At 47.3% G+C, this 19,124-nt stretch overlaps 1 long non-coding RNA gene across 1 annotated transcript in view; it reads left to right on the top strand.

The window, feature by feature from the left end:
• The window catches only part of LOC117356486, a 31,641-nt gene extending 12,761 nt beyond the window's left edge, over positions 1–18,880 (top strand). The window contains exons 3-4 of the long non-coding RNA XR_004538649.1: positions 5,075–5,399; positions 18,691–18,880. This is a non-coding gene — a long non-coding RNA (uncharacterized LOC117356486). The remainder of the gene's footprint in view (positions 1–5,074; positions 5,400–18,690) is intronic.
• Positions 18,881–19,124: the final 244 nt, after the last annotated feature.

The raw sequence follows: 19,124 nt of genomic DNA on the forward strand, positions 1-19,124 counted from the left end.
GGCCAAAACCCAAGGAGTAGCAACATTCCAGCATCTCAAAGAATAGCAAGATTCCGGAACCCCAATGGGAGCAACATTCCAGAGCTGAGATTGTGATGTCATAATGCCTCATTCCACAGTGCCTCAGAGCCAACCTGTTACAATGACTTAATTATCCTATACTTGGATCGTGTAAGAACATAAGAACAGCCTTACTGGGCCAGTAGCCCGTTCTCACGGTGGCCAATCCAGGTCACTGGTACCTGACCAAAACCCAAGAAGTAGCAATATTCCATGCTACCGATACAGGGCAAGCAGAGGTAAAGCAAAGTTACTCACCTGTAGCAGGTGTTCTCTGAGGACAGTAGGACAGTGACGTCTCCTGACAGGACCCCATTGTAGATGCTACCCAGTGTTCCTGTGCTTCCGTGCAAATCATTTTCATCCGAAAAGACAGTAAATCAATTGCTGTTTCAAAATTGGCCAGAGAATTGGCCAACAGAAATTGAATTACTATCTTTAGTGAATCTGGGCCTAAGTGACTTGCACAGGGTCACAAGGACCAGCATGGGATTTGAACCCAGAACCTCAGGGTGCTGAGGCTGTAGCTCCAATCACTGTGCCACACACTCCCCCATGGGATGGGAATCACTGGAGTCCCTCCATTGCTAATAAAGGGGGTGATTTATCAAATGCCTTATATTCTTTACCTACAGAAAAATCCCTGAATTCTTCGCGCCTGCGATGTGTCGAATTGTTTTCTCATTGTTTTGTTATTTAGTACTTACAATTTAATGTGAAAGCTTGAGTTTGAAAAGTGCATATGAGAGAGCTAGTTAAATTATGTTGTTCCATTACTTCGTATTTTCTCTCACTCTGGGAATTGTAACGAGTTTTCACCTGATGGAGATTTAGATGTGATGCAAGATTAAGCCCAATTCATTTTTCAGTGATTTAGCAAACACGATTGGAAACAAAATTAGATGAAACATACTAGCCTGGTGCAGCATTGCTGTTTAAATGGCTGATGTAGCTGGTCTTAGCTCTGAAATGAATAGCTTTTAAGAATTGCCACATAAGGAAAGGGACATTTTTCCAGGCTGCCTGTACGTATCGCTTTTGATAACCTTTTGTACATTCGTAAGCAGCAAATAGTCCCACAGAAGCCAAGCCAAGCTAATACAATTAACATATGAATGCTTCTTCCGGAAGACTGCTGGAAGAACTGACAAATCGATCCTGGAAGAGATCAAACCGGTTATGTCGCTCGAAGCCCAAATGATGAACTGCCTTATTTTGGTGACACCATCACATTTGGAAAGATCGAAGGAACCAGGCGAAGAGGGCAACCTGCAATCAGATGGCTGGACACGTTGATAACAACCACGGTGATGACGCTGGAGGACCTTGACGGATTAGCACAAAACCGATCTTTTTTTTTTTTTTAGATCCGCAATTCATCAAGTCATTGGGACTCAAGCGCGGGTCGATGGCACCTAACAACAACAATGCTTCTTCAGAAATGGAACATCTTGGGCTCTTTTATTAACCTGCAGCCAACATGGACCATGACTTTGTGCGATTTTTCCTCTGTTAAGGCCATTTTTGACCACAGCAGGAAAATGGTCAATTTTCCATTTTGTTGTATTAGTGGTCATAGAAACATAGAAAATGACAGCAGAAAAGGGCCATGGCCCATTAAGTCTACCCACTCTAATGACCCACCCCCCTGACTTTACTCCCCTAGAGATCCCACGTGAATGTCCCATTTTCTTTTAAAGTCCGACACGCTGTTGGCCTCAATCACCTGCAAAGGAAGTTCGTTCCAATGATCGACCACTCTTTCAGTGAAGAAGTACTTTCTGGAATCACCATGAAACTTCCCTCTCCTGATTTTCAGCGGATGCCCTCTGGTGGTCGAGGGTCCTATAAGACAGAAAACATCATCTTCTACCTCGATACAGCCCGTGATATACGTCTCAATCATGTCTCTCCTCTCTCTTCGTTCCTCAAGTGAGTACAGCTGCAATTTATTTAGCCGCTCCTCATATATGAGATCCTTGAGCCCCAAGACCATCCTGGTGGCCATTCGCTGGACCGACTCAACTCTCAGCACATCTTTCTGGTAGTGTGGTCTCCAGAATTGAACACAATACTCCAAATGAGGTCTCACCATGGATCTGTACAACGGCATTATGACTTCATGGTCATGCGTTAACGTTGCCATTAGCACAGAGCTATTAAAAAAAGTTGCCGCTTATTAACTTACTGACACCTATTTTGTAGGCAAGAAAAATAGAAACATAGAAAATGACGGCAGAAAAGGGCCATAGCCCATCAAGTCTGCCCACTCTAATGACCCACCCCCCTAACTCTACCCTCTTAGAGATCCCACATGGGTATCCCATTTACTCTTAAAATCCGGCATGCTGCTGGCCTCAATCACCTGCACTAGACGCTCATTCCAATGATCAATCACTCTTTCAGTGAAGAAATACTTCCTGATGTCGCCATGAAATTTCCCGCCCCCGATTCTCAGCGGATGCCCTCTTAAGGTCCTTTCAAGAAAGAGTGTGAGTGTGGGGGTGGGAGGGGGAGGAATGTTGTTATATTATGTATTTTACACTATTGTATTTTCATTCTTGCAGTGTCAATATTTCTGTATTATATTAGCTTGTAGGTACCTAACTTGATAGGTGTCTACTACACCAAGGCACCTACTGGCAAGTAGGCATGGTTAGGGACAGATTTGAGGTAGAGTTTGGGCACGGATTGAGTTAGGCATCAGTACATGGCCTACTGCCTAACTGCTCAATTCTTGTTCTCGTCGCCAAGCTGTTCCATACCGCTCCCAATCATTTTTTTTTTTACCTTACCTTCCCTAAAGACTGTACTCAGAAAAGATTCATTAACCAACTCTTTATCATACCAAGCTGCTTCCAGGGATCCCGAACTGGGCCAAATGGTTAGAATATCAACCTCGTATATGCATTTTAGAAAGCTATTAAAAACCCATCTGGTCTCAAAATTCTTGTAATCCCTCCAAAGCAGCATATTGATGTGAAACTATTGTTGATTTATCGATGCCAATGTTCTATCTATTGTAGCTCACTGGCAATGGTCAGCCCATCTCTTTTTTGTAAATTCCGCTCCTCTCCATACTATTCCAAATCCATATTGTATCTGTCCTCCTTTCTAATTTCTTGTAAACCGTGCCGAGCTCTACTGTTATAGAGAAGATGCACTATATAAGCCTAAAGTTTAGTTTAGTTTAAATAAAAAGTTATATTACGGTATGTTATTGTAGACATCACCCAATCTTGAAGGCTCATTGGGCCCGATTCTATAAACAGTGTCTAAGCATGCCTATATAGCAGGCACCGATTCATGTAGTTGTTAATCATCTGTCCTTTTATAGAATCGTGCTCAGTGGCGCCTAGGCACACTTATCTAATCTAATCTAATCTTCCATTTGTGAGTCGCACAAACCTATACAAGCTCAAGGTGACAGATCAAAGAGGAAGTAGGAAAGTAGTAGGGGTGGGGGGCATGGAGAAGCAAGGGGAGGGGCCTAGAAGTGTGTGGGGGATGCTATACAGAAGCTGAAACAGTTAATTGTCAAAGAGGTAGGTCTTCAGGTTTTTCCTGAATGCGGTGGAGTTTGTCTCCTTCCTGATTGCTTCTGTGAGGTCATTCCAGGTTTTTACACCCAGATAAGTTAGCATAGAGTGGAAAATTCACTTGTAGTGGAGGTATTTTGTGAATGGCAGGTTTAGTTGAATTCTGTTAAGGATTCTTCTTTTTTTTTTTTTTAATAAATCTTTATTAATTTTCAATTCGAGAATAAAGTGCATTAATATATACATACAATTAAAGTCATAGACAGCATTTACAATCGATCAAAGAATACTACAAAATATTTTTCCCACCCTAATTCGAGAACAAAAACAAAGTGCATTAAATTATACAAACAATTAGAGGGGCATAATCGAAAGGGACGTCTAAGTCAGTTTACGTCCAACTCACAAGTCGTCCAAAGTAAAAAACAGCCTAGGACACATTTTCGAAAAATATGTCCAAAATTTTTTTACTTTCGAAAATCGTATAATTATACGTCCTGCAGATCTGATCGTCCAAGTCGCTAAATCGTCCATCTTTATACCACATTTTCGTCAAACTTTTCGTCCATGTCAAAAACGCCTAGAACAATCCAAGTTTCAAGTTTACAAGTTTATTAGTGTTTTTGATTAATCGCTTAATCATACTTAATCCCTGTTGGACGTGGGAGGGGTCTGCAAAGTGATGGACTGAACACCCAGACATGCCACCTAAATAGTGGGGTACCTTACAGGGCACTGCTGTGAACTTCACAAAAAGGGTACCATGTCTTCTCCTCACTACAGCTCCCTTATAGGTCATGGTGAGCCCCCCAAACCACCTCTAGAGTCCCCTAGATCCACTTATCTACCACCCCAATAGCCCTTATGGCTGCAGGAGCCACTTATATGGCAGTACAAAAGGGTTTGGGGATGTATAGGGGAGTGCACATGTTTAAGTATCAATGCAGGGATTACAGGGGTTTATGGGCATGGGTCCTCCTTTCTATGAGTCCCTAACCCACCCCCAAGACGACTTAAGCTGCCTCTGTGCTGGACGACTAAGCTTTCCTATGCCAGGCGGCCAGGTGATGATGGTCTGGAAGCTGAATTTTAAAGGTGGGATTAATATTTTTGTGGGGGGGGGGTCGGTGATCACTGGGGTAGTGTGTGGGGGTCTGTGTTATGTGTTTTCAGTGCTTATCTGGGGAGTTAGGTGGGTTTTTGTGACTTAGACCATGTTTTACATGGTCCCTGAGTTGTCACTTCTTGCCGCCTCATCCCCCCACCTTTTCTGCTGTTGCAGCTGCTCATCTGCGCTACCCCTGCGCCCACACGAAATGAAAGTTATCTAAGCCCAGCTTTCAAAGAATATAATAACACCTCATGAATCTATAGCCCAGTACAGTAAATGTATTAAAATGTGGGGAGATGTTCCCGTCTTAATCTGCCTTTCTGGCTTTATAGCATATAATTTGAAAAAATTTGTTCTTTTGTAGGCTGTATGAATGGTCTGATGCAGAACTTTTTTTGAGTCTATCGCCAACAATGAGATCTGCTTGTCAAAGAGAAATGAAACTCTCCCGACAGCTGCGAGGAAAGAATTGCTTTGTAAATAGTTCTGAGCTCTTTTGAACAGACCTGCCTAGAAATTGATAGGCGAGCTAATCTGCCTTCTAACAATTCAAATGGCACACATCATCACGGATCAGCACCTGCATTTCTCAAAACCCTCGGGGGGGATTAGGATGACTCAGAACATTTCTCCTACAAAGGAGCCCAAGGGATGCCTGAAAGATGGAGAACGGTTGAATCAGTGTTGGGGTGAGTAGATTCCTGAGCAGAGCAATGGTGTAGCGTGGGTGGGCCCAAGTGGGCCCCAGACCATCTACTTTGGGCTCAGGCCCACCCAGTGGCAGCACTTCTATAAGCCTCGCCAGGTAAAAACTCCCCTAAGCTATCCTCCCCCATAACTTTAAAATGGCTGATCTTCTTCATCGGCAGCAAGAGGTGTGACTGGTACATGTTGCTTGTGCTTGGCCCACAGCCTTCCCTCTGACACAACTTCCCGTTTCTGCAGAGGCGGAGTGGATGAGAAAAAAGGCTGTGGGGCCAGTGAGAGCTACGTGTACAGTGTCATTCAGACTCCTCGATGCCGGCCAAGATCAGATCTTTGAAAGGTGGGCAGCTGGGGGAGTGGAGCAGATCAGATCGCCTCACCTGGGTGGGAGAGGGAGAGATGGGATCTGCTGCCCACCCAACCAAGGTCCAGGACCACCCAAAATTGGTTGTCTGGCTGTGCCCCTGTAGTAGGGCCCAGCTCCCTCTCCAGTGATTGCAGTAATCTTAGACTCATACTAAATCAGCCATCGGTTCTTTTGCCCTGATTCTGACTATGCCAGAGTTTTTGCAGATGTCTTGGTTTGACATGTCTACCTCAGAGGTTGATTTATAGAAGTAACAGTTCTTGTAATGCCCCCCCCCTCCGAATTTGGATTTATCCAGTGCAACCTTTCTAGCAAAAATACCAGGCCATTCCTCAGGAGTGGGGTGATCATTGGGGGACCCACCCCATAGTACCCAGGCCCTCTACAAACAGACGTAGAATCCATGAAAAGGCAGCAATGAGTGGGCAGAAACCTGAGCTCTGGCGAGGCAAGGGCCATTTTTATCAAGCAATGGAAAAGATGACGGTACTCAGTACCCCCGAGTACTTCCTCATAAAAAGCCCTGGATTTATCAAGCAAAAGACTTGGGTGTGCTGGTGGATGCATCACTGAAGCCATCTGCACAGTGCGCAGCAGCCTCGAAAAAAGCCAACAGGATGCTGGGCATCTTAAAGAGGGGCATAACAACCAGGACGCGGGAAGTCATCATGCCATTGTATCGAGCGATGGTGCGTCCACATCTGGAATACTGCGTTCAATATTGGTCGCCGTACCTCAAGAAGGACATGGCGGTACTTGAGAGAGTCCAAAGGAGAGCAACGAAACTGGTAAGAGGGCTGGAACACTGCCCATACGCCGAGAGGTTGGATAGGCTGGGGCTCTTCTCTCTGGAAAAAAGGAGGCTCAGGGGAGATATGATAGAGACCTTCAAGATCATGCGGGGCATAGAGAGGGTGGATAGGGACAGATTCTTTAGGCTGAAGGGGACAACAGGTACGAGGGGGCATTCGGAGAAACTGAAGGGAGATAGGTTCAAAACAAATGCAAGGAAGTTTTTTTTCACCCAAAGGGTCGTGGACACTTGGAATGCGCTACCGGAGGAAGTGATCAGGCAGAGTACAGTACAAGGATTCAAACAGAGACTGGACGGATTCCTGAGGGATAAAGGGATCGTGGGATACTGAGAAAGCTAACCAGGTAATAAGTATAGAAACCCAACCAGGTCGTGCATGTGCAAGACTGGAGGGTTAGGACTTCGATGGGAAGATAGGACTCAATAGGAAACCAAGGTGGCAAGGGGGCCCCTTCTGGTGATTCAGACAGGTCGTGACCTGTTTGGGCCGCCGCGGGAGCGAACTGTTGGGCAGGATGGACCTATGGTCTGACCCGGCGGAGGCACTGCTTATGTTCTTAAGACTCCACTAAGAAATAGGACATAATTAAACTCTGAAAGATCTTTCATGTTGAGTCCTTTTTTATGATGGCTTATCTTCACTGGCCTGAGTCTAAGGAAGTTTGCTTTCGCTTGGATCACCACTAAGCTTTTCCTTTGCACTCTTTGTAGAGTAATTTGATTGGTTAATCATTGCAGTGAAGATGGGGCAGGGGGTGGAGAGTCGGCATATGGAGGAGTAGCTTAATGGTTACCGTATTTTCCCATATATAGGCTGCGGCCTATACATGGATTTTACAAACCTGTGTATGGGGCGCGGCCTAGTTATATGGGATGGCCTATATAAAACTTTTAAATAATCTCCCCCACCCCCTGTACCTTTTTAGGAAGCCCCTCACTGGCATGTGGCTCGGGTCTCCAGCGGTGCAGGTCAGCCGCGATCTCTTCAGCATCCAGCCTGCCCCCGCTGAGGTCAGTTCTTGCGAGTCCCACGAGAGCTGACATCGGCCATTCAACGGGCGGTGCGGGGGCAGGCTGGATGCCGAAGAGATCACGGCTGCCCTGCACCGTGATCTAATGCCTGGCAACTAATGCCTGGCGACTAAAATTCAATGCAATGGTCTAATGCCTGGCAATTCAATGCAATGGTCTAATGCCTGGCAACTAAAATTCAATGCAAAGAAATGCAGAGTAATGCATTTGGGGATTAATAATAGGAAGGAACCGTATATGCTGGGAGGAGAGAAGCTGATATGCACGGACGGGGAGAGGGACCTTGGGGTGATAGTGTCCGAAGATCTAAAGGCGAAAAAACAGTGTGACAAGGCAGTGGCTGCTGCCAGAAGGATTCTGGGCTGTATAAAGAGAGGCGTAGTCAGTAGAAGGAAGAAGGTGTTGATGCCCCTGTACAGGTCATTGGTGAGGCCCCACTTGGAGTATTGTGTTCAGTTTTGGAGACCGTATCTGGCGAAAGACGTAAGAAGACTTGAGGCGGTCCAGAGGAGGGCGACGAAAATGATAGGAGGCTTGCGCCAGAAGACGTATGAGGAGAGACTGGAAGCCCTGAATATGTATACCCTAGAGGAAAGGAGAGACAGGGGAGATATGATTCAGACGTTCAAATACTTAAAGGGTATTAACGTAGAACAAAATCTTTTCCAGAGAAAGGAAAATGGTAAAACCAGAGGACATAATTTGAGGTTGAGGGGTGGTAGATTCAGGGGCAATGTTAGGAAATTCTACTTTACGGAGAGGGTGGTGGATGCCTGGAATGCGCTCCCGAGAGAGGTGGTGGAGAGTAAAACTGTGACTGAGTTCAAAGAAGCGTGGGATGAACACAGAAGATTTAGAATCAGAAAATAATATTAAAGATTGAACTAGGCCAGTTACTGGGCAGACTTGTATGGTCTGTGTCTGTGTATGGCCGTTTGGAGGAGGATGGGCAGGGGAGGGCTTCAATGGCTGGGAGGGTGTAGATGGGCTGGAGTAAGTCTTAACAGAGATTTCGGCAGTTGGAACCCAAGCACAGTACCGGGTAAAGCTTTGGATTCTCGCCCAGAAATAGCTAAGAAGAAAAAAAAAAAAAAAAAAAAAAAATTTTTAAATTGAATCAGGTTGGGCAGACTGGATGGACCATTCGGGTCTTTATCTGCCGTCATCTACTATGTTACTATGTTACCGCTGGAAACCCGAGTTGCACGCCAGCGAGGAGGCTTCCTAAAAAGGTACAGGGGTGGGGGGGGTGAATGTAAAAGGCAGGGGAGGTACCGGAAGATAAGCCGCGGCTAATACCATAGGGCAGCTTATCTTCCGTTTTTTAAACATAGGCTGCCCTTTTCTGCAGCCTATACATGGGTGCGGCCTAATTAGAGGGGCGGCCTATATGTGGGCAAATACGGTGCTTATTTACAAAAGAGTCAAGGGGATTGAAATCCTTTACAACTTCTATTCTATCGCCTTCAAGCTCAAAATCTCCCATCATTTTCCGTGTTCATGATCTTCGTCTTGTTTATGTTCAGTTCTAACCCCATGTTATGACTTTCGGCTTTGACTTTGATCAGTAGATACAGCATGTCATCTTTGCTGTTGGTGCTGGGCGTTGTATCATCTGCATAGTGCAGGTTGTTTATATTTCAGCCACCAAGTTTTGAAACTCTTCTGCCAAATTTGCTTTTCTGAAGGTGGTTTCACCGTACAGGTTGAACAGGTAAGGTGACAAGATGCGTCCTTTTATTGGAAACCAATCAGTGTTACCGCATTCAGTTCTCACTGCAGCTTCTTGATTTTCATATAGAATAGAAGTTGTAAAGGATTTCTATTTCCTGGGTTCTTTTCTATACAAAGAAGCAACTAGCAGAGGAAATACTTCGCAGAATAGCACTTGGCGTTCTACAAAGTGTTCAAAGGCAAGGAGGTAACACTCCAAACGAAGACCAGACTTGTCCACGCACTCATTTTCTCAGTTGTCAGTTACGGATGTGAAAGCTGGACACTACGGACACAAGACAGAAAGAAGATGGACTCCTTTGAGCTTCGGTGCTGGAGAAGGATTTTAGGCATGCCATCGACCACCAGAAGAGCTAACAAATTGATTCTGGAAGAGATCAAACCGCCTATGTCACTCGAAGTAGAGAATGACACGGTGGCGGTTTACCCGCGGCCACCGCATTTTAGACGCGGCTCACCCGCCGAAAACGGGGAAGAAAACTAGCAGTCGCTGCGGCGATGGGGACAAGGCCATTCACCGCCCGCGGGGCATGAAGGATCGCGCGGTCCCCGCAGCTCACACCCGCCCGCCCAATCGATTCCAGTGTCCAGCCAGCTCTCTCCCCTCTCCTCACCCCAGTCCGCAGATCCTCCTCCTCGGCGACCCGCACGCTACCAGAGAGCCGCGCACACCCGCCGCTGCTCAGCCTCGATCTTCTGCTCTGACGCAACCGGAAACAGGAAGTTGCAGCAGAGCAGAAGATCGAACACTGAGCAGCCGCGCGTGTGCGGCTCCCTGGGAAAGCGCGCAGGTTGCCGAAAAAGAAAACCCACAAACCAAGGTGAGGAGAAGGGAGAGAGCCGGCCAAACACCAGGATCGACCGGGCAGGCAGGTAGTGGCCGCGGGGACCGTGCGATCGCTAGTGTTCCCGGCTCAAATTGGAAGGAGGGAGTGAAAGGAAAAAGGCTTATATGGATGCAGCGGGGACGGTGACGGGGCGGTGAATGGGATGGCGGTGACGGGGCGGTGAAGGGATCGGCGGTGACGGGGCGGTGCAGAGGATGGTGGACCGGTGACGGGGCGGTGACGGGGACAGATTTTTTCCCCGTGTCATTCTCTAACTCGAAGCTCAAATGATGAAGTTACGACTGTCTTATTTTGGTCACACCATCAGAAGAGAGAGATCGCTGGAGAAGGACCTCATGTCTGGGAAGATCGAAGGAACCAGGCGAAGAGGGCGACTTGCAATCGGATGGCTGGACACATTGACATCAACCATGGGGATGACGCTGAAGGACCTTTCCGGACTGGCACAAAACCAATGTCATTTTAGATCCGCAATTCATCGAGTCGCTAGGATTCGAGCACGAGTCGATGGCACCTAACATTAGCATAATGGTTGGTGCAGTGGGTGGATTTTGAGCCTAGGGAACTGGTTTCAAGTCCCACTGAAGCTCCTTTTGACCCTAGGCAAGTCACTAAACACTCTATTGCCCCTGATACAAAAACAGATTGTGAACCCAGTAGGGGCAGATAAATTACCTGCACATAAGGTGTACATAGAGTTTGACACAGGGATAATTTTGGCCCCATCCCCACGGGATCTTGATATTCCCATCCCGTCCCCATGAGCTATGGCCCTATCCCATTCCTGCAAGCTCTGCCTTAATTAACCACATAAGCCTCAAACACTTATGATTTTACAGTGTTTGAGGCTTGCGCAGATGAGGACGGAGCTTAGGCATTGGTGGAATGAGGCATTATGACATCACAATCTGAGCTCTAGAATGTTGCTACTCAGGATTTTAAAGTGTTTGAGGCTTGTGCAGATGAGGACGGAGCTTAGGCATTGGTGGAATGAGGCATTATGACATCACAATCTGAGCTCTAGAATGTTGCTACTCAGGATTTTAAAGTGTTTGAGGCTTGTGCAGATGAGGACGGAGCTTAGGCATTGGTGGAATGAGGCATTATGACATCACAATCTGAGCTCTAGAATGTTGCTACTTAGGATTTTAAAGGGGTTGAGGCTTGCGCAGATGAGGACAGAGCTTAGGCATTGGTGGAATGAGGCATTATGACATCACAATCTGAGCTCTAGAATGTTGCTACTTAGGATTTTAAAGCGTTTGAGGCATGTGCAGATGAGACAGAGCTTCCAGGAATGCGGCAGGGACAGGGACAGAGCTCGTGGGAGTGGGATAGGGATAGAGCGATCTCGTGGAGACGGGAAAAATTGTCCCTGTGTCATTCTATATGATCTTGTAGCACTATAGAAATGATTAGTAGTATATTATGCATTAATCAGTTTGCACAGATACATCACCCCACACTAACCAATTAATGTTGTCAGCCCTTACAATAATCTGTTTCACATAGTAAGGGCCATGCACGAATGGCCATTGTACCCCAGCAGTACAAATGGTGTTAGCGTGCGGGAAAGGCCCACGCAAGGGAAAGGCCCACTGTTTGGTAAAAAGGACCCCTAAGCACAGTTACTTACCGTAACAGGTGTTATCCAGGGACAGCAGGCAGATATTCTTGACTGATGGGTGACGGCACCGACGGAGCCCCGGTACGGACAATTTTAGAGTGATTGCACTCTAAGAACTTTTTAGAAAGTTCTAGCTCGGCCGCACCGCGCACGCGCGAGTGCCTTCCCGCCCGACAGAGGCGCGCGGTCCCTCAGTTAGTATAAGCCAGCTAAGAAGCCAACCCGGGGAGGTGGGTGGGACGCAAGAATATCTGCCTGCTGTCCCTGGATAACACCTGTTACGGTAAGTAACTGTGCTTTATCCCAGGACAAGCAGGCAGCATATTCTTGACTGATGGGTGACCTCTAAGCTAACAAAAAGAGGGATGGAGGGAAGGTTGGCCATTAAGAAAACAAATTTTGTAAAACAGATTGGCCGAAGTGACCATCCCTTCTGGAGAATGCATCCAGACAATAATGAGATGTAAAAGTGTGAACTGAGGACCAAGTAGCAGCTTTGCAGATTTCCTCAATAGGAGTGGAACGGAGGAAAGCTACAGATGCTGCCATTGCTCTGACTCTATGGGCCGTGACAGAACCTTCCAGTGTCAGTCCGGTCTGAGCATAACAGAATGAAATGCACGCTGCTAGCCAATTAGACAACGTACGTTTAGAAACAGGACGTCCCAATTTATTCGGATCAAAGGACAGAAAAAGCTGGGGAACTGATCTGTGGGGTTTCGTACGCTCCAGATAGTAAGCAAGAGCCCTTTTACAATCCAAAGTATGCAGAGCTTGTTCCCCAGAATGAGAATGAGGTTTTGGAAAGAAAACCGGTAGAACAATGGATTGGTTGAGATGAAATTCAGAAACAACCTTGGGGAGAAACTTTGGATGTGTACGCAGAACCACCTTGTCATGGTGAAAAACCGTAAAAGGTGGATCTGCAACCAGTGCATGAAGCTCACTGACTCTCCTGGCAGAGGTAAGAGCAATAAGGAAAAGTACTTTCCAAGTTAGAAATTTGAAAGGAGAAGTAGCTAAAGGTTCAAATGGAGGTTTCATTAAAGCTGAAAGAACCACATTGAGATCCCAGATAACCGGAGGGGCTTTAAGAGGTGGTTTCACATTGAAAAGCCCACGCATGAACCTGGACACCAGGGGATGAGCTGAAAGAAGTTTTCCATGGACTGGCTCATGAAAAGCTGCAATGGCACTGAGGTGGACCCTGATGGAAGAGGACTTCAGGCCAGAGTCAGACAAAGAAAGAAGATAATCCAACAATGTCTCCACTGCTAGGGAAGTGGGATCAAGATGATGAAGAAGACACCAGGAAGAAAGTCTCGTCCACTTTTGATGGTAACATTGTAGAGTGGCTGGTTTCCTGGAGGCATCCAGAATGGAACGAACGGGCTGAGACAAAAGAGTATCAGTCGAGTTCAGCCCGAGAGATACCAAGCCATCAGGTGTAGAGACTGGAGGTTGGGATGCAGAAGGGTTCCCTGCTGTTGCGTAAGCAGAGAAGGAAACAGAGGAAGAAGAAAAGGTTCCCTGGAACTGAGCTGAAGTAGAAGGGAGAACCAATGTTGCCTGGGCCACCTCGGAGCAATCAGAATCATGGTGGCTCGTTCCCTCTTGAGCTTGAACAAGGTTCTCAACATGAGAGGCAGAGGAGGGAAGGCGTACAGGAACAGATTCGACCAGTCGAGGAGAAAAGCATCTGCTGTTAGACGGTGTGGAGAGTAAAGTCTGGAGCAGAATAGGGGCAGCTGATGATTGTGAGGAGCTGCAAAGAGGTCTATCTGAGGAGTGCCCCATTGATCGAAGATAGACTGCAGAGTCACGGGATCGAGTGTCCACTCGTGAGGTTGGAGAATTCTGCTGAGTTTGTCCGCTAAGGAATTCTGTTTCCCCTGAATGTATATAGCTTTCAGGAAGAGATGGTGATCTATGGCCCAAGTCCAGATCTTCTGGGCTTCCTGGCATAAAAGGCGAGAGCCTGTCCCACCCTGTTTGTTGATGTAGTACATCGCAACCTGATTGTCTGTGCACAACAGAAGGACCTGAGGAAAGAGAAGGTGTTGGAAGGCCTTGAGGGCGTAAAACATCGCTCTGAGTTCCAGGAAATTGATTTGATGCTTCTTTTCCTGGGCTGACCAAAGACCTTGAGTCTGGAACTCGTTCAAGTGAGCTCCCCATGCGTACAGAGAGGCGTCGGTGGTGATGACTAGTTGATGAGGAGGCTGATGGAACAGAAGACCTCTGGATAGATTTGAGGATACCAACCACCATTGAAGAGACTGACGAAGAGATGATGTCACAGATATGTGTCGTGAGCAAGGATCCGACGCTTGGGACCACTGGGTAGCAAGGGTCCATTGAGGAGTGCGCAGGTGAAGACGGGCATGAGGAGTGACATGAACTGTGGATGCCATGTGCCCCAAGAGTACCATCATTTGTCTTGCTGAGATGGACGGCAGAGGAAGCACCTGGTGACATAGAGACTGAAGAGTCTGGAGACGATTGGATGGTAGGAAAGCTCTCATGAGGAGTGTATCCAGGATCGCTCCAATGAATTGAAGTCTCTGAGTGGGAATGATATGAGATTTGGGTAGATTGATCTCGAATCCCAGAAGTTGTAGAAACTGGATGGTTTGGTTGGTGGCCAGAAGGACCGCTTGGGCAGAAGTGTCTTTGATCAACCAATCGTCCAGGTAAGGAAATACATGCAGGTGGTGAGAGCGTAGAAAAGCCGCCACCACAATGAGACATTTGGTGAATACCCTTGGAGATGAGGCAAGACCGAAGGGCAGCACCTTGTACTGGTAATGACAATGATTGATCATGAATCGGAGATATGGTCTTGAGGTTACATTGATCGGTATGTGAGTGTAAGCCTCTTTGAGATCGAGGGAGCATAGCCAGTCGTTTTGATTTAGAAGGGGATAAAGGATGGCTAAAGAAAGCATCTTGAATTTTTCTTTTACTAGATGAATGTTGAGATCGCGAAGATCCAGGATGGGTCTGAGATCTCCTGTCTTTTTGGGAACTAGAAAGTAACGGGAGTAGAATCCCTGCCCCTTTTGATCTAGAGGAACTTCCTCTATAGAGTTCAGAAGGAGGAGGGATTGGACCTCCTGAATAAGGAGGGCTGATTGAGGACTGTTCAAAGCAGACTCTTTTGGCAGGCTTTGAGGTGGGAGAGTCTGAAAGTTGAGAGAGTAGCCGTGGCGGATGATGTTAAGGACCCATTGGTCCGAAGTGATTACTTCCCACCGGCTGAGGAACAGAGAAAGTCGACCTCCTATTGGTTGAGGCAGGAGAGCAGGAATAGGGATACTGGCTATACTGCGGAGAATGAAGTCAAAAGGGCTGTGACTTCTGCTGGGGAGGTTGTTTCACAGGTTGCTGCTGTTGCTGCTGTCGGGGAGGCTGACGTTGCTGTTGCCTCTGACGTCGAGGTTGTTGAGCAGTGGTAGGCAATGGACGGGCTGTGAAACGGCGTTGATAAGCCGATTGCTGCCTGTATGGTCTTGGTGGAGGAGGCTTCTTTTTATTCTTGAGCAGGGTATCCCAGCGCGTCTCATGAGCAGAGAGCTTTTGGGTGGTTGAGTCCATGGAATCCCCAAAGAGCTCATCCCCTAGGCATGGGGCGTTGGCTAACCGATCTTGATGGTTAACATCAAGCTCGGATACCCGAAGCCAGGCCAAACGGCGCATAGCCACCGACATAGCTGTCGCTCTGGATGTAAGTTCAAAGGTGTCATATATGGACCTAACCATAAACTTACGAAGTTGGAATAGAGACGACAAGCAGGAGTGAAAAGATTGTTGTTTTCTGGAAGGAAGATACTTTTCGAAGGAAGCCATGGTGGTAAGGAGATGCTTTAAATAAAAAGAAAAATGAAAAGCATAATTACTAGCTCTATTTGCTAACATAGCGTTTTGGTAGAGCCTCTTACCGAATTTATCCATGGCCCTTCCTTCTCTGCCAGGAGGGACAGATGCATATACACTGGCTCCTGAAGTCTTTTTAAGGGTGGATTCGACAAATAAGGATTCGTGTGGAAGTTGAGGTTTGTCGAACCCAGGAATGGGAATTACTTTGTATAGAGAATCCAGTTTACGTGGGGCCCCTGGGACAGTTAAAGGAGTCTCTAAATTTTTATAGAAAGTTTCCCTCAAGATGTCATGAAGGGGAAGCTTCAAAAATTCCTTTGGAGGCTGATCAAAATCAAGGGCATCCAAAAAAGCTTTAGACTTTTTGGATTCAGCCTCCAAAGGAATGGACAAAGACTCACACATCTCTTTCAAGAAATTGGAGAAAGAGGAAGTGGCCTGTTTGGAGGATGGGTCAGGGACAGCCGAATCCTCCTCCTCTGAGGAACATTCTCCTTCAGAAAGAAAGGGTTCCTCTGAGTCTCCCCACAGATCAGGGTCTCTGACATGGGAAGAATGGTCCCGAGACTCAGGTGTCGATGTTTGCATGTGTCGGGTTTTGCGTACCGACTTACCCGACCTCATCGATACCGAGTCAGGCGAAGTTATCGGTCGCACCGGTGCCGAAGTCTGTACCGATTGATGGTGAGCTCTCGGCTCCGGTGCAAGTACTGGCATCGATACCGATGAGGTTAGGTGAAGCGGTACCGAGACAGTGGAAGCAGGTAAGACAGGTTCCACAACCGGTACCGATACGGGTTGATGTACAACCGGTACCGATGGCTCGGTGCGGACTGGCACCGGAAGGTTCGGTGTCATTATAGCAGGGAGGAGTCGTTCTAATTGCTCCTTAAGCTGCACCTGAAGGATGGCCGTAATGCGGTCATCGAGGGATGGCACCGGTACCGCTTTTTTCTTCTGCGGTACCTGCGGTGCCGCTCTACGCCCCGGAGATGAGGAGCCCGATGTCGAGGGACTCACCTCTATAGGGGCGGAGCGCTTCCGCTGGCGTCTAACCGGCGGCAGGATTGGGCTCACTGCACTCGAGGCCGGAAGACGTTCCAGCGGGGAAGGCTTCTTAGCCGGCTTACCTGACTGTTGGGATGCCGGTGTGGAATCACGCGGCGTCGAAGACGAGGGTGCCGACTGAAGCGGTGCCGAAGCCGGAGTCGAAGGAACGGGGTCGGACATCTCGGCACCGAATAACAAACGCTGTTGAATTAAGCGATTTTTTAATGTTCTTTTCTTTAAAGTAGCACAGCGGGTGCAAGAAGAGGCCTGATGCTCAGGACCCAAACACTGCAAGCACCAGTTGTGTGGGTCCGTGAGAGATATAGGCCTAGCACACCGCTGGCACTTTTTAAAACCCGGTTGAGGGGGCATGAAAGGGAAAACGGCTTCCGCCAAATCGAAGGCCGAGGCTTCGATGGTGGCAGAAGGCCCCGCCGGGGAAAAACCGAAATTGAAGAAAAATTGAAGTTTTTTTTTTTTTAACAAAATAAAAGAAAGGTAATGAAATCAAACGTTTACGCGAGCGGGAAGGCAAGTTATGAAAAAATTTCAACAGCCGTTGAAAACGCGTCTTCTTAGCTCCGCGGAAACTAAGAAACTGAGGGACCGCGCGCCTCTGTCGGGCGGGAAGGCACTCGCGCGTGCGCGGTGCGGCCGAGCTAGAACTTTCTAAAAAGTTCTTAGAGTGCAATCACTCTAAAATTGTCCGTACCGGGGCTCCGTCGGTGCCGTCACCCATCAGTCAAGAATATGCTGCCTGCTTGTCCTGGGATAACTACTATTACTACTGCTATTGATCATTTCTATAGCGCTGAAAGGCGAACGCGGCACTGAACGTTTAACAGTCAATAGACGGTCCTTGCTCAAAAGAGCTTACAATCTAATTTGGACAGATAGAACATTTCAAGGTTGGGGAGTTTCTGGCAGAAGGATTAATACAATGGGTATAGAAGAGATGGTGAGTAGGCACTTGGCTTGGATTTGAATACTTCTAGAGACGCAGCATGACATATTGACTTTGGCAGCCTGTTCCAGACATACAGCGTTGCAAGAAAGGGGACGGTGTCTGGAGTTGGTGGTGGAGGAGAAGGGTACAGACAAGAGGGACTTACCCAATGAATGGAGTTCACGGCGGGGTGGGGGTGCATAGGGGGAAAAAGTGAGGAGAGATATTGAGGGGCTACAGAGTGGGTGCCCTTGTAAGTCAGTAAGAGAAGTTTGAGCTGTATTCGGAAACGGATGGGGAGCCAACGAAGTGACTTGAGGAGAGGGGCAATGTAAGTGTGACGGCTCTCATGGAATATGAATCAGATTGAAGGGGAGAGAGACGACTGAGCGGGAGACCTAAAAGAAGTACATCGCAGTAGTCTAAGCGAGAGGTGATGAGAGCGTGGATAAGGATTTTGGTAGTGTGCTCAAAGAGGAGATGTTGGATTTTGGTTTAGTTACCATATTTAAAAAAAAAAAAAAAACCCCAGACACATGACCCCGCCCCATTCTGCCCCAGCCCTGCCTGGTTCCGCCTCTAGCCCTGCCCCATTCCACCTTCCAGCCCTGTCTCCAGACTGCCTCCTCTCTTTGCTGTGAGCTCCAGCCACGTTTTGGAGGGCCTGGAGCACGCGCGGATGCATGTGACATCCTCCGTGCATGCTCAGAGGCCCTCCAGATATGGCTGGAGCTTGTATGGGCTTTCCAAAACCCGGACAAATGCTGGATTTTGGAAAGTCTGACAGTCCTCTAAAAAGAGGACATGTCCAGGTTTTCTTGGACATCGGGTAACCTTAGACTTTGATAATATTATAGAGGAAGAAGTGACAGGTTTTAGCGGTTTGTTGGATCTGCGCGGGAGCCCTCAAAGATCATGCCAGAAGTGTCAAAGCTATTACAACATTCTAAAAGTTTGCAAATCTGCTTGCATTTGTAGGACGACATGATCTCCACAGGAAATGCTGTAAGAGGATTTGCTATTTCTCTTTTCTACTACTACTGCTACTGTTTCAATAATAGCATAAGAAAATGTCAGTTATGAGCACAGGAAGAACAGTCTTTTGATGGACCCACCTGAGATTGTCCCTGATGCAGCTGTCTGAGTTATCTTGAAACGCTGGCCACGTTGGAAGAGAGATCGTTCCTAATTAAAAAACAAATTTAAGAACATAAGAACAGTCTATCAGATCAATGGTCCATCTAGCCCAGTATCCCGTCTTCACGGAGGCCAAGCCAAGGCTCATGTACCTGGCAGAAACCCAAATAGTAACAACATTCCAGAGCTGGTATTGTGATGTCATAATGCCTCATTCCACCAATGCCTAAGAGCCAACCTCATCAGTGATGTCACAATGGCTTGATTGTCCTATA

This window comes from Geotrypetes seraphini, chromosome 3 (assembly GCF_902459505.1).
Source record: "Geotrypetes seraphini chromosome 3, aGeoSer1.1, whole genome shotgun sequence".
NCBI lineage: Eukaryota > Metazoa > Chordata > Amphibia > Gymnophiona > Dermophiidae > Geotrypetes > Geotrypetes seraphini.